At 37.4% G+C, this 11698-nt stretch overlaps 1 protein-coding gene across 5 annotated transcripts in view; it reads left to right on the top strand.

Annotated features, from left to right (window-relative positions):
* SNX7 (sorting nexin 7) overlaps positions 1-11698 on the top strand; it is a 168877-nt gene that overhangs the window by 119009 nt on the left and 38170 nt on the right. The window lies entirely within an intron of this gene.

The raw sequence follows: 11698 nt of genomic DNA, 5'->3' as shown, positions 1-11698 counted from the left end.
AAAAATAATCAATAAATCTGCCAACTAGGCAAAATAGTAGAAAAATATGACTTGTGATGAAGGGGAAAAAAATCAATCAATTGAAAGCCAGATTTGAAACAGATGTTAGAATTAGCAAATAAAAATATTAAAAGAGTCATCATAACTCTATATGTTCAAACATTAAGTATAGACATGGAAGATATAAAAAAGACAAAAACTGCATTTCTACAAATGCAAACTAAAATGAAATGAATAATACACTGGATGAGATTAATGACAAATGCAACATTGTGGATATAAAATTAGTAAGCATGAAGGGACGCCTGGGCGGCTCAGTCGGTTGGGCATCTGCCTTCGGCTCAGGTCGTGATCCCAGGGTCCTGGGATCGAGTCCCGCATCAGGCTCCCTGCTCTGCGGGGAGCCTGCTTCTCCCTCTGCCTCTGCCTCTCTCTCTCTCTGTCTCTCATGAATAAATAAATAAAATCTTTAAAAAAAATGTTTAAAAAAATTAGTAAGCATGAAGATTTGGGAATAGAAACTATGAAGATGAAACACAGAGGCGAAGGACAATTTTTAAAAAATGAACAGAGAATCTATGAGATATGAAACAACAAAATCCGCAACTTGAAAAGTGGCGAATATACTTGTAGTACAAGTGGCCAAAGGAAGGGGACACGGACAGGAAAAAAAAAAATATTTGATGAAAGAAAGGCTGAAAGATTCTTAAATTCGATGAAATCTATGAATCCACAGATCCAAGAATCTCAATGAATCCCACGTCCCAGAAATAAGAAGTCAATTGCAAGTCACATCTTGATCCAATTGTTAAAAACTAGTAATAAAGGGAAAATTCTTAAAAACATATATATAATGAACTTATCATATCCAGAAAATATAAAAACCTCCCCAAACTCAATATAAACAACTCATTTTTAAAAATGAGCCAAAAATTTGAATAGACCAAAAAAGGTATCCTACTGTGGCAAATAAGCAAAAGAAACCATACACCACACCATCCACCATTAAAGAAATGCAAATTAAAACTACAATGAAATATCACCACACTTCTACTAGAATGGCTAAATTAAAAGGTGTGAACATTCCAAGTGTTGACAGGGATGTGAAGGAACTGCATCTCTCATTTATTGCCAAATTAAAAAAAAAAGAATATAAAAAAATATAATACAGCCACTTTGGGAAAAGTTTGGCAGTTTCTTTTTTCTTTTTCTTTTTTTTTTTTAGTTTGGCAGTTTCTTAAAAAGTTGTACATACTTCTGTGATCCAGCCATTCTGCAACAAGATATTTACTGAAGAGGGCTGAAAGTCTATTTCCATAAAAATACTTGTACAGGGCTGTTCAAAGAAACTTTAAGGTTAATTGCCAAAATCTGAACAAATCAAATGCCCATAAACAGGTGAACAGATCAGCAAACGGTTATATTTTATACATGTATATAGTATAATTAGTCTATGCAAAATTTATATAATGGAATACTCTTTACCAATAAAAACGAACTATCGATATATTCTACAGTAGGAATTAATCTATTGATTTTGCGGAATGAATAAAACACATAAAAAGAGTGCTCAATATAATTCTATCAAATTCTAGGCTATACAAACCAATCCCTAGTGACAGATTAATCTATATTCTGTAGTGACAAACTAATTCAGGTAGAGAGTATGTGGGTGGAATCAGGAGAGGCCAGAGAGAGGATTTATAAAAAGGTACAAGGAAACCTTTGTGAGTGATGAAAATGTTCATTACCTTGATTGTATTAATTTTGCATGGGTGTGTACATATGTCAAAACAAATTATACATGTTAAATATGTGGTGTTTGTTGTGTGTTAATTTTACATCAATAAAGCAGTCTAAAAAATAAGTATACTTAGGAAAGCATACCTTATTCTGTCCCTCACCACCCCTGTTAACACTCTAACTTGGAGAGCACTTTCCTGAATGGTGAAGTGCATTTCACAGCAGGAAAATGTAAAAAATATATGTATTTTCCATTGACATTACTATTATCTTATTCTATGATACAAATGATTGACTAAATATCTTTGCATATAGATATTTTAATCATTTTGGAAACCCTCTTTATTTATTTATTTTTATTTTTATTTTTATTTTTATTTAAATTCAACTAGCCAATATTGGAAACCCTCTTTAATGGGATGTTTCTTTTGGGGCTATTTTGCCAATAACTAGATATGTTGTCCCTCCTCACCTCAGCCCTGGAAACCAATACAAAAAAAACCCACTATTTGATGACCCACCAACTGGCATTTCATTGTGCAACTAATTCTTTAGTACTGAAATCATTTAATCCATTCTCTTACCAAAGAAATTATTCTTAAATTGTGGAAGTTTAAAACTTTTTGTGGAGGGTTGCCTGGGTGGTGCAGCCAGTTAAGTGCCCAACTCTTGGTTTTGGCTCAGGTTGAGATCTCAAGGTTATGAGATGGAGCCCCTCCTCCATCTCTGTACTCAGTGGGGAGTCTGCTTGAGATTCTCTACCTCTCCCTCTGCCTCTCTCCCCAACTCACGTGTGCTCTCTCTCTAAATTAAATAAATAAAATCTTCAGGGTCACCTGGGTGGCTTAGTCATTTAAGCGGCTGCCTTTGGCTCAGGTCATGATCCTAGGGTCCTGGAACGGGCTCCCTGCTCAATGGGGAGTATGCTTCTCCCTCTCTCTCTGCTCCTCCCCTGGCTGTGCATGCATGCTCTCTCTCAAATAAATAAATAAAATCTGTAAAAATAAATAAATAAATAAATAAATAAATAAATAAATAAATAAATAAATAAATAAAATATTTAAATTAAAAAACGTTTTGTGGAAAATTATTTTTCTCATTAAAAAAGCAATGCATCTTTCTTAGAAAAAAATTTAGAAAATACCAAAAAATGAACATTTATGTATGCATATAGTTATAACTACTATTAATATTTGGCATAATGTACCTGCATTGTTTAATGAAAAATCCTACTTACATGTTATAATACTATATAAAATCATGTATCCTGTTTTTTTTCCACTTGATATTAAAAAAGACATTTTGTACTAAACATTCATTTCAATGGCTATCATAAATTCCATCATTTAGATTTATGATAGTTTATCACCCATCTGTTGTTAGACATTTACATAGTTTTAAATGGCTTACTATGTAAATAATATTATAGCATTCACCTTTTACATAAAACTGTTTTCTTGGAGAAGTGTCTCTGGGATGGAATTACACTTGAGCCTTGAACAACACAGAGGTTAGGGGTGCCAACCCTGCACGGTCAAAAATCCACATATAACTTTCGACTCCCCTGAAACTTAATTTGTTTGTGTTGTATGTGTTCTGCCACAGGACTTCTTTCGTGCTCTGGGTTTGCGTGTTTTCTCAGCGGTCCTCCACAGCAATCAGTTTAACCTGAACCAGACATTCATGTGCTATTAACCACCTCTTGGTATGGCTTGGGTCGAAATGTCTAAATGTCTACCTCTCTGATTTTAATGATGGTTTCTGAGATGAAACCAAATTGACAATTTGAGTTTGTTAATGTTAGTATGCAAAGAAAACCTCCCTCCTCATCTCTCTCTCCCTCCCTCACTCTCTCTTTCTCACTCTCTGTATATATATGAGAATGTCATAAAATAAAAATAGTGCCAGTATTTTTTATTTTTAAAATGCATTTGAAATTTTCTTCCACAAAGTTGAGATTTTATAAAAAAAAATTTAACGGGAAAATGTGTTGTTGGAAATATTTGAGAAATCATTAGTGTTGATGGGTAAGGAAGTAGGAACCACTTAGCAGAAGATCAAAGTTGAGAGTAAAAGAGTAGCCAGAGGCAAATTAAAACCCTGGCTGAACAAACACATTATGGGTAACAAAGTTATATTAATATCAATGAAAAGACAATTAAAACTTAAATTGAGCACTCTTTGGTTCACTACTGTGAAATATTTTAAAATGTTTAAAACATGGATCATTCACTTTCAATGGCTAACACTGTGGTCAGGATGGAGCTAAGGAAAAAAATCCTGGAATTTATTCTGTACTGGAGTAAAGGCTCAGAATAATCTGGGCGGGAGAGACATAAGACCACTTAATATTCAGTGTTCAGAATGTTGCTGCAAGCTACATAGTAAAGGGCCATTAATAATATGTCTTTTTTTTTTTTTAGTATATTGATACGCAATGTTACATTAGTTTCAGGTATACAACACAGTGATTCAACAAGTCTATATGTTATCCTATGCTCACCACAAGTGTAGCTACCATCTGTCACCATGCAACACTGTATCATTGACTATATTCCCTATGCTGTGCCTTTCATCCTTGTGACTTTTTCATTCATACCTGGAAGCTTGTATCTCCCATTCCCCTTCACCCATTTTGTGTATCCCCTACCCTCTTCCCTCTGACAACCATCAGTTTGTTCTCTGCATGTATGGGTCTGATTTTGCTTTTTGTTTATTCATTTGTTTTGTTTTTCAGATTTCACATATAAATGAAATCATATGGTATTTGTCTTTTCTTAGACTTATTTAACTTAGCATAATATCCTCTAGGTCCATCTATATTGTCTCACGTGGCAAGATCTCATTATTTTTATGGCTGAGTAATATCCCATTGTGTGTATACGTATCACATCTCTTTCATCCATTCACCTGTCAATGGACACTTGGGTTGCTTCTGTATCTTAGCTATTATAAATAAGCTGCAATTAACATAGTGGTGCATATATCTTTTCAGATTAGTGTTTTCATTTTCTTTGGGTAAAGACCCAGTAGTGGAATTCATGGAACACATGATATTTCTAGTTTTAATTTTTTGAGGAAACTCTACACTTGCATTCTCTCCAACAATGCACGAGGATCCCTTTTTCTCCACATCCTCACCGACACTTGTTATTTCTTGTCTTTTTGATCCTAGCCTCTCTGACCGGTGTGAGGTGATATCTCATTGTAGTTTTTTAAAGCAGCTGAGAAAAGGGCAGAAAGGATTAGCAAATATAAGACTTGTGCTGCTACTTCCTGTCCTGAGTGCCCTCACAGACATTTTCAATCAGTTGCGGCTTTCTTTCCCATTAGGCCTCAACATGAGTTTGGAATCCTTCTTATTATAACACCATGTATGTTCAATACCAACAGATGGACTTTGAAGCTCTTAAACATGACTTCAACCTGAGGTATATGGATGTTTCTCTTTTTTCATTACCTGCTTATTTGATAGAAGAATTGTTGTGAGGAGTAAATGAAATAGTTCATGTTAAAGGACATTGTCAATAAAATGGTGGGACTTATTAAATGCAAAAATAATGGCTAAGTTGATTATTAGCCTATGGTTCTAAAAATGTGGCTAATGCAGTAACAGGTGAAATTCCTTTACCTACAGCCTAGGAGTCCTTACCGTATGCAGATTTGTTTCGTGAAGAATCACAATAGACTCTACTGTATGTATGTCTCCCATTAGACTGTGTGCTTCCTGTGGAGAGGACGTGTGTCTTTCATCTTTGTATTTCTGGCACTTGATGTACTGTCAGGAACACAGAATATATCCAATACTTGTTGAACCAAAATTAGAATAAAAATCTGGATGGCCCACTATTTCTTCAACTTTTATCACAGTTTCAATTAAGGCTAGGTGTTCAGAATTTTACCTTCCGGCTACATTAGACACTTCTCAGTTACTGTGAATTTGGATTTCATACAGTTTAGTCTGGATGATTTTTGGTCCAATTCTGTAGTGATGTTTATAAATCAACACACAAGATATTCTTCTAACTTATGTAATATTGTGCCTGCATTTCACTGGAGATGGCTCCCAAAAGGAAACTATTAATCCAACCACAAATATGTTTATGTTTTGGATTCAAAACCTAAAATAGTGATAGAATCTTTGATTTTTATCTCTGTGTTCAGTCTTGCTACCCACTGCCAACTGATTTTGAGATTCCAAAGGAAAATCTTTTCATATGTGCCTTCTTAAGCATCGTACATTTTATTTCCTAAAAATTTAGGATTCAACTTGCTCTGCTCTGAGGGTGGGGTGTTTTAGTTTATAGAAATATTGAGACAGCAATGCATCAGCAAATTTGTATTGGGAGGAGAGATGAATATTTCAAAGCTCATATTCATACTGCCTTGGGAGGAATTTGTAATCTGGATCCCACAGCTGTTGCTAAGTGAACCAGTGGGGTCGTTTTCCTCTGGCTGAGCCAGTAGGGTGTTCCCAATGCCTGTCTCTACTGCAAGATGCTCTCTGCATTTTTATTACTTTCTGTAACCTTAACGACTGTGTTTGGAAATGCATGATTTTTTAAAAATCCCCTTATAAATTATGTATGTTTCTATTGACTTGAAATCATGCTCATTCACAGGTTCTGCATTTGGGAGAAAACAAAGAGCATTTGCATGGGGTTAGGTTCTTAAAATATTTTTCAAGAGAGGGAGCTAAATGGAAAAGCCAATTTATCTGAATATTCTAAGGGTTTTTGGAGTGATTTCATAAAATCTGGTGTGTGTGTGTGTGTGTTCACACACACTCCCGAGTGCACAACATGCTCCCGAGTGTTACAACTTTTTTACCTACTTCTCCCTTGGAAGCATTGTGTTGCCTCAAAAATTGACTCTTAATCTCAAAGCCGTAAGGGATAATGTAAGGCTGTCATCCAGGAGAGAGAAGAGGTATCAAATTTTAAGGGAGAGAATTTTCTAGAAGTAGACAGACAGGGAGGGGGCAGGCGATTGGTACCAAATTTTTTATATCATTATGTACCTCAGAGCAAAACAGTGCTTTGCACATAGTGGGTTGTTAGCAAATTTTGTCAGTCTGATATTATATCCTCTATTTTTACATTGAGGAGTTCTTTGAGACTGTTTAATGATTATATTTTTGGAGAAAAGAACACATAAAGATATATTAACAATATATGGTTTACATAATATAAATATACCAGCCTCTGAAAACACCTGCTGCTTGTTTTCATAAAACTCGTCTTAACGAAAAAAAGAAATTGTTTCCAAGATTTGCCCCTGATATTAATGTTCTCATTTTAAGAGTTTCTCACTTCAATCTAAGAGGAGACATTGAGTCCTTTGGGCCTCCCTGTTCTCATCCTTGAGCTGCTTGAGCCCTAAACGTCATTTCTTGTTTTTAAAATGCATCTTACATCATCTGTCTGTGTGAATAATGGCACGAGAATGAGCTAATGGTTAAAAGTGACTTGTGATTTGGAAAGGTTGGTTTTTATAGCTTTTAAGTGCACAATGCAGAGTCGATGTACATGAGTCATTTTTTTTTTTCATTCAACAGCAATATGTTTCCTTCACTGAGTTTTGAGTGGGTCTTATGAAGAGGATTTTCAAGTGGCTCCGGGGAGAGCAAGGCAGTGATGACTGACTTTACAAAAGCTACTGTGGATATATGTTGCCGTATCACCAACATTTCTGGTGATTTAAATTCAGCACTAAATTGGCTCTGATAATGTTAACCAACAAAGTGGATGCAATTCCAGTAGCACATATTCTGACATCTTATCTAAGGGATCTCAGCTGTTTTCCTGCAGAAATAAGTTTGGAGCAGGGCTGCAATGCAACCTCAATTACAGGGCAGATGGACCAGCTACAAATGGATGTTCTCCTGCTAGATGTTCTGTTCCAGAGAAGGATGCAATCAGTTCAAGCTGTTTTTGACTGATGCTTCAGATTGTGGTCTTGTAAACAGGTCTGAAAATAGCCACTTTTTAAAGACTGTAAATTCCTGTAATTAGGGTATGCCTTAAAAATTAACCCTAAAATGAATACGGGTTGGAGCATGGAATAACTTTTTGTTTTGAATTACTAGCTGGATGGCTGTAGCCCTCTGTTCTTAGAAGAGGAAGAAGCAGGTCATTAAAGGAGATGCTTCTAAATGCTGTGTGTCAGAACTGAAAGGAAAATGGAGTTTCCTTGGTGCTGGAGAACTGTGTAATTAGCTGGGATAACAAGCATTGATATTTATTGTTGTGGAATGCAAGGAAGAAACTGAAAAACAAAACTCCTGGTGTCTCTGCTCCACATCTGCCGAACTAATTTGGGGGTAATTTTATCATTTTAATCTGCGTGGTGCTCTTCCCCTTTTGCTAAAGTCCCCTGGTGTTTACCAGATGTCAGACATTTAAGGAGGCCTCACAGGCTCGGGATGGGTTTGATTGCAGGTGTTTTGTGCCTACCAGGCCTTTAGACAAACCTACAAGCTGGTGTTTTCTTGTTTGCCTTGATGCATACTACTTAAACCCTTCAGAAAATGTTAGTGGGCACTCAAGCCACTAGGAGGAGCTGGAGGCTACTTCATTCACTCCACTCAACTTCACCCCAGACTGGTTCAGATGAAAGAGCAAAACACTTCAAGTACTAGGGTACCAAGGCGTTAACATTGTTAAAGGAGGAATTCGAGCTCTCACTCCACAGAGGTACTTGAGATGGTATAAAGTGATTAGGAATATATGACTCCTAGCGTCTAGGATTTAAGTGCTGGCAAAATACTGATTATCTCCATTTCCCCAGCTTCAATATAAGGATAATAGTAATATCTCTCCCTTAGATTTGTTGTAAGCCAAACATAAAATAATCCAGATGAAGCATTTAGCTTGCGCCCGGTATCGTGTTAACACTGCTCGTAAATGGTGTTTATTTTTGGTATTATTACGTGATCCCTCGAGGGTTCGCTTAATCTTGGGAATCCTCTTCTGGGGAGCTTGGCCTCCAGCTCACGTAGAGAGTAACGCAGGTCACCGAAGCTATAGTCGTTGGTCCCCCTTCTCGGAGGAGTTTAGCTCCAGTTCTTGAAGCATGGGGACTAGAGTCCTACAGACCTGGGTTATGACACTTAGTGACTCTGTGACCTTGGGAAGTTTCCTTAACTTTGTTAAACCTCACTTTTAAGGTTCTTTACTGTTTTCCAGTGTTACTGAGATATAATTGACGTATAACATTGTGAAATGATCACCATAGGGTAACCTTTCAATCACTTCACATGATTACTCTTTTTAGTGATGAGACGTTTAAGATCTACTCTCTTAGCAACTTTCAAATATATAATAGTGTTGTTAACTGTAGTCACCATTCTGTACCTAAATCCCCCAAACTTACTCATCTTATACCTGAAAGTTTGTATCCTTTGAGCATCTCCCCCATTTCCCCATCCCCCGTCCCCTGAGAAACACCATTCTACTCTCTGTTTCTATGAGTTAGGCTTTCTCAGAGTTCACATGTAAGTGATCATACAGTAGTTATGTTTCTCTGTCTGACTTATCTCACTTAACATAATACTCTCAAGGGCTGTTCATGTTCACGCAAATGACAGGATTTCCTTCTTTCTCATGGCTGAATAATGTTCCAATGTTTCATGGAATATTATTCATATATATGTATAATAGAATATTATATATAACATATAATGGAATATTATATATAATATATAAGGAATATTATATGTTTCTTATAATATACATATTATATGTTTCATATAGTATATATATATATACACACTATAGCATCCTTTTTCTATCAGTTCATTCATAGATGGACACTTAGGTGGTTTCCATACCTTGGATATTGTGAACAGTGCTGCAATAACCACAATTTTATGGTTTTTATCTCTGTTAAACTTATTTTGTTTTTGTTTCCCTAACTTTATTGAATTGTCTTTCTGTATTTTCTTATAGCTCATTAAGCTTCCTTAAAACAACTACTTTGAATTCTTTATCAAGTAAATTACAAATCTCCATGTCTTTGACGTTGGTCACCGGAAAATTATTGTGATCCTATAGTAATGTCCTGCTTCCTTGATTTTTCACATTCCTTGAAGTCTTGCACTGCTGTCTTTGCATTTGAAGTAGTAGTCACCTCCTCCAGTCTTTACTGATTTTCCTTCAGGAGAAAAATATCTTCTAGTAGCCCTGCTAGGGATTCTGAGGCTTTCTCAAACCTTTTATGGATATACCTGCTCCACGCTTCTTGCTCCCTCTTGCATGCCTTCTCTGGATCCTGCAAAGCACCGGGCTGAATGCTGCCAGCCTCCCTCTTGCTTTTCCAAGGGTGGTGCTAAACGCTTAGGCTTGTGTTGTCTCCCAGTCTTGCAGAACCAGAGGGGCTTTCTGAGCATGCTTACAAGCTATCTGCAGCAGCTGGCTCTTGCCCTGGTTGGGAGCACACACAGGGAGCCTGCCGTGGGGTGGGTGGGTGTGGGTGAGGCATTTGGGGCTCTAGAGGTAACTGATAGGCCGGTTGGGGGGATCTGAAAGGTGATCCAGTGGCTTGTGGGTGGACCTCCCGATAGAGTCTGTAGTATGGTAGTAGGATCTGCGTCCCTTTGATTCTTTCATTCCAAGCCCTGGCTGTCACTCTCGCAGCCCCTCACTGCTTCGCACCCCTACACCATCATGCAGCTCATGACAAGTACTGGGAATGAGGCAAGAGCCAAATGGGCCTCTTTGACAGTATCCTGAACAGCAGAGGAAGTCAGGTGTTTCCTTACATGCTCTCACTTTTCCTCAAAGGAGAAATCAGAGGCCAGAGAAGCACTCTCTTGGCCCTAAACTGTGTGGCCTTGGGGGAGGGGTGATTTGGGAAAGTCCAACAATTCCTTTTGACTCCAATGTGTCCAGTCTCAGGTTATGTTGCCCCACTGGTGTGCTGGAACTTCTCTGCTGGACTTCCGCAAAGGTTCTTTTGTCTGTGGGTGACTGTCTAAGACAGTGTTTTCCAGGGGCTCCCAGACCATGGCCAGAAGGGCCTGGAGGTGGTTCTTGGGCCACTTCAGGATCCACAGCTGGAACGGAAGTCTGTATGGCTATTACTAGATGGGGGGGGGGGGCAAGATGCTACCGGGTCTCTTGGTGTGTGGTGCTGGATCCCACAGATCCACAAAGGGACCTTTATCCATGGATGGATGCCAGATTGTTGTTGTTGAGGAGGGATATCATGAAGGACATCTTATGTGGCCATCTTGCTGATAATCATTCTCACGATCTTTAAATGAGTAAAACAATAATAATTTAATCACATAGTTTTTACTAGGATTACAGATGAGATAATTCATGTAACTGTACTTAGCATAGTCTCTAGTGCATGGTTAGTACACGTTTGGTACTATTACTATTCCTTAGTCCCAGTGTTTTTTAATTTTTTTAAATTTTATGCTCTTTTTACTAGGTTTTATTTTCAATGTTGTTTACTAAACAAATTTTGGGCAACTCTGGTCATAGGAGACTTTTTTCTTTTCTTTTTTCTTTTCTTTTTTTTTTTTTTAAGGGAGAGAGAGTGGGAGGGGAGGGGCAGAGGGAGAGAGAGAGAAAATCTCAAGCAGCCTCCGCACCTAGCTCAGGACCTGACACGGGGCTCAATCTCATGACCTGAGATCATGACCTGAGCCAAAATCAAGAGTCTGATGCTCAACCAACTGAGCCACCCAGGTGCCCCAGAGATTTCTTTCTTTCTTTCTTTCTTTCTTTCTTTCTTTCTTTCTTTCTTTCTTTCTTTCTTTCTTTCTTTCTTTTTTTTTTTGGACAAGAAGACCTTCCTATTTCCTCTGTACTCATACTCCACTTACTTACAACTTCGATTTTGATGATAAATCTATGTCAGTCATTCTAAGATTATGGACTTTTGGTTCAAAATGTATGGTCATCATTCTTTTATATGTCTCATTCTTTTAGCTAAGTATACATGG

Source organism: Mirounga angustirostris, unplaced genomic scaffold (genome assembly GCF_029215605.1).
Source record: "Mirounga angustirostris isolate CCGP_5_RB_7025 unplaced genomic scaffold, mMirAng1.0.hap1 SCAF_4, whole genome shotgun sequence".
NCBI classification, from domain to species: Eukaryota; Metazoa; Chordata; class Mammalia; order Carnivora; family Phocidae; genus Mirounga; species Mirounga angustirostris.
The sequence above is the reverse complement of the archived record's forward strand: the minus strand, read 5'-3'. Positions and strand labels throughout refer to the sequence as shown.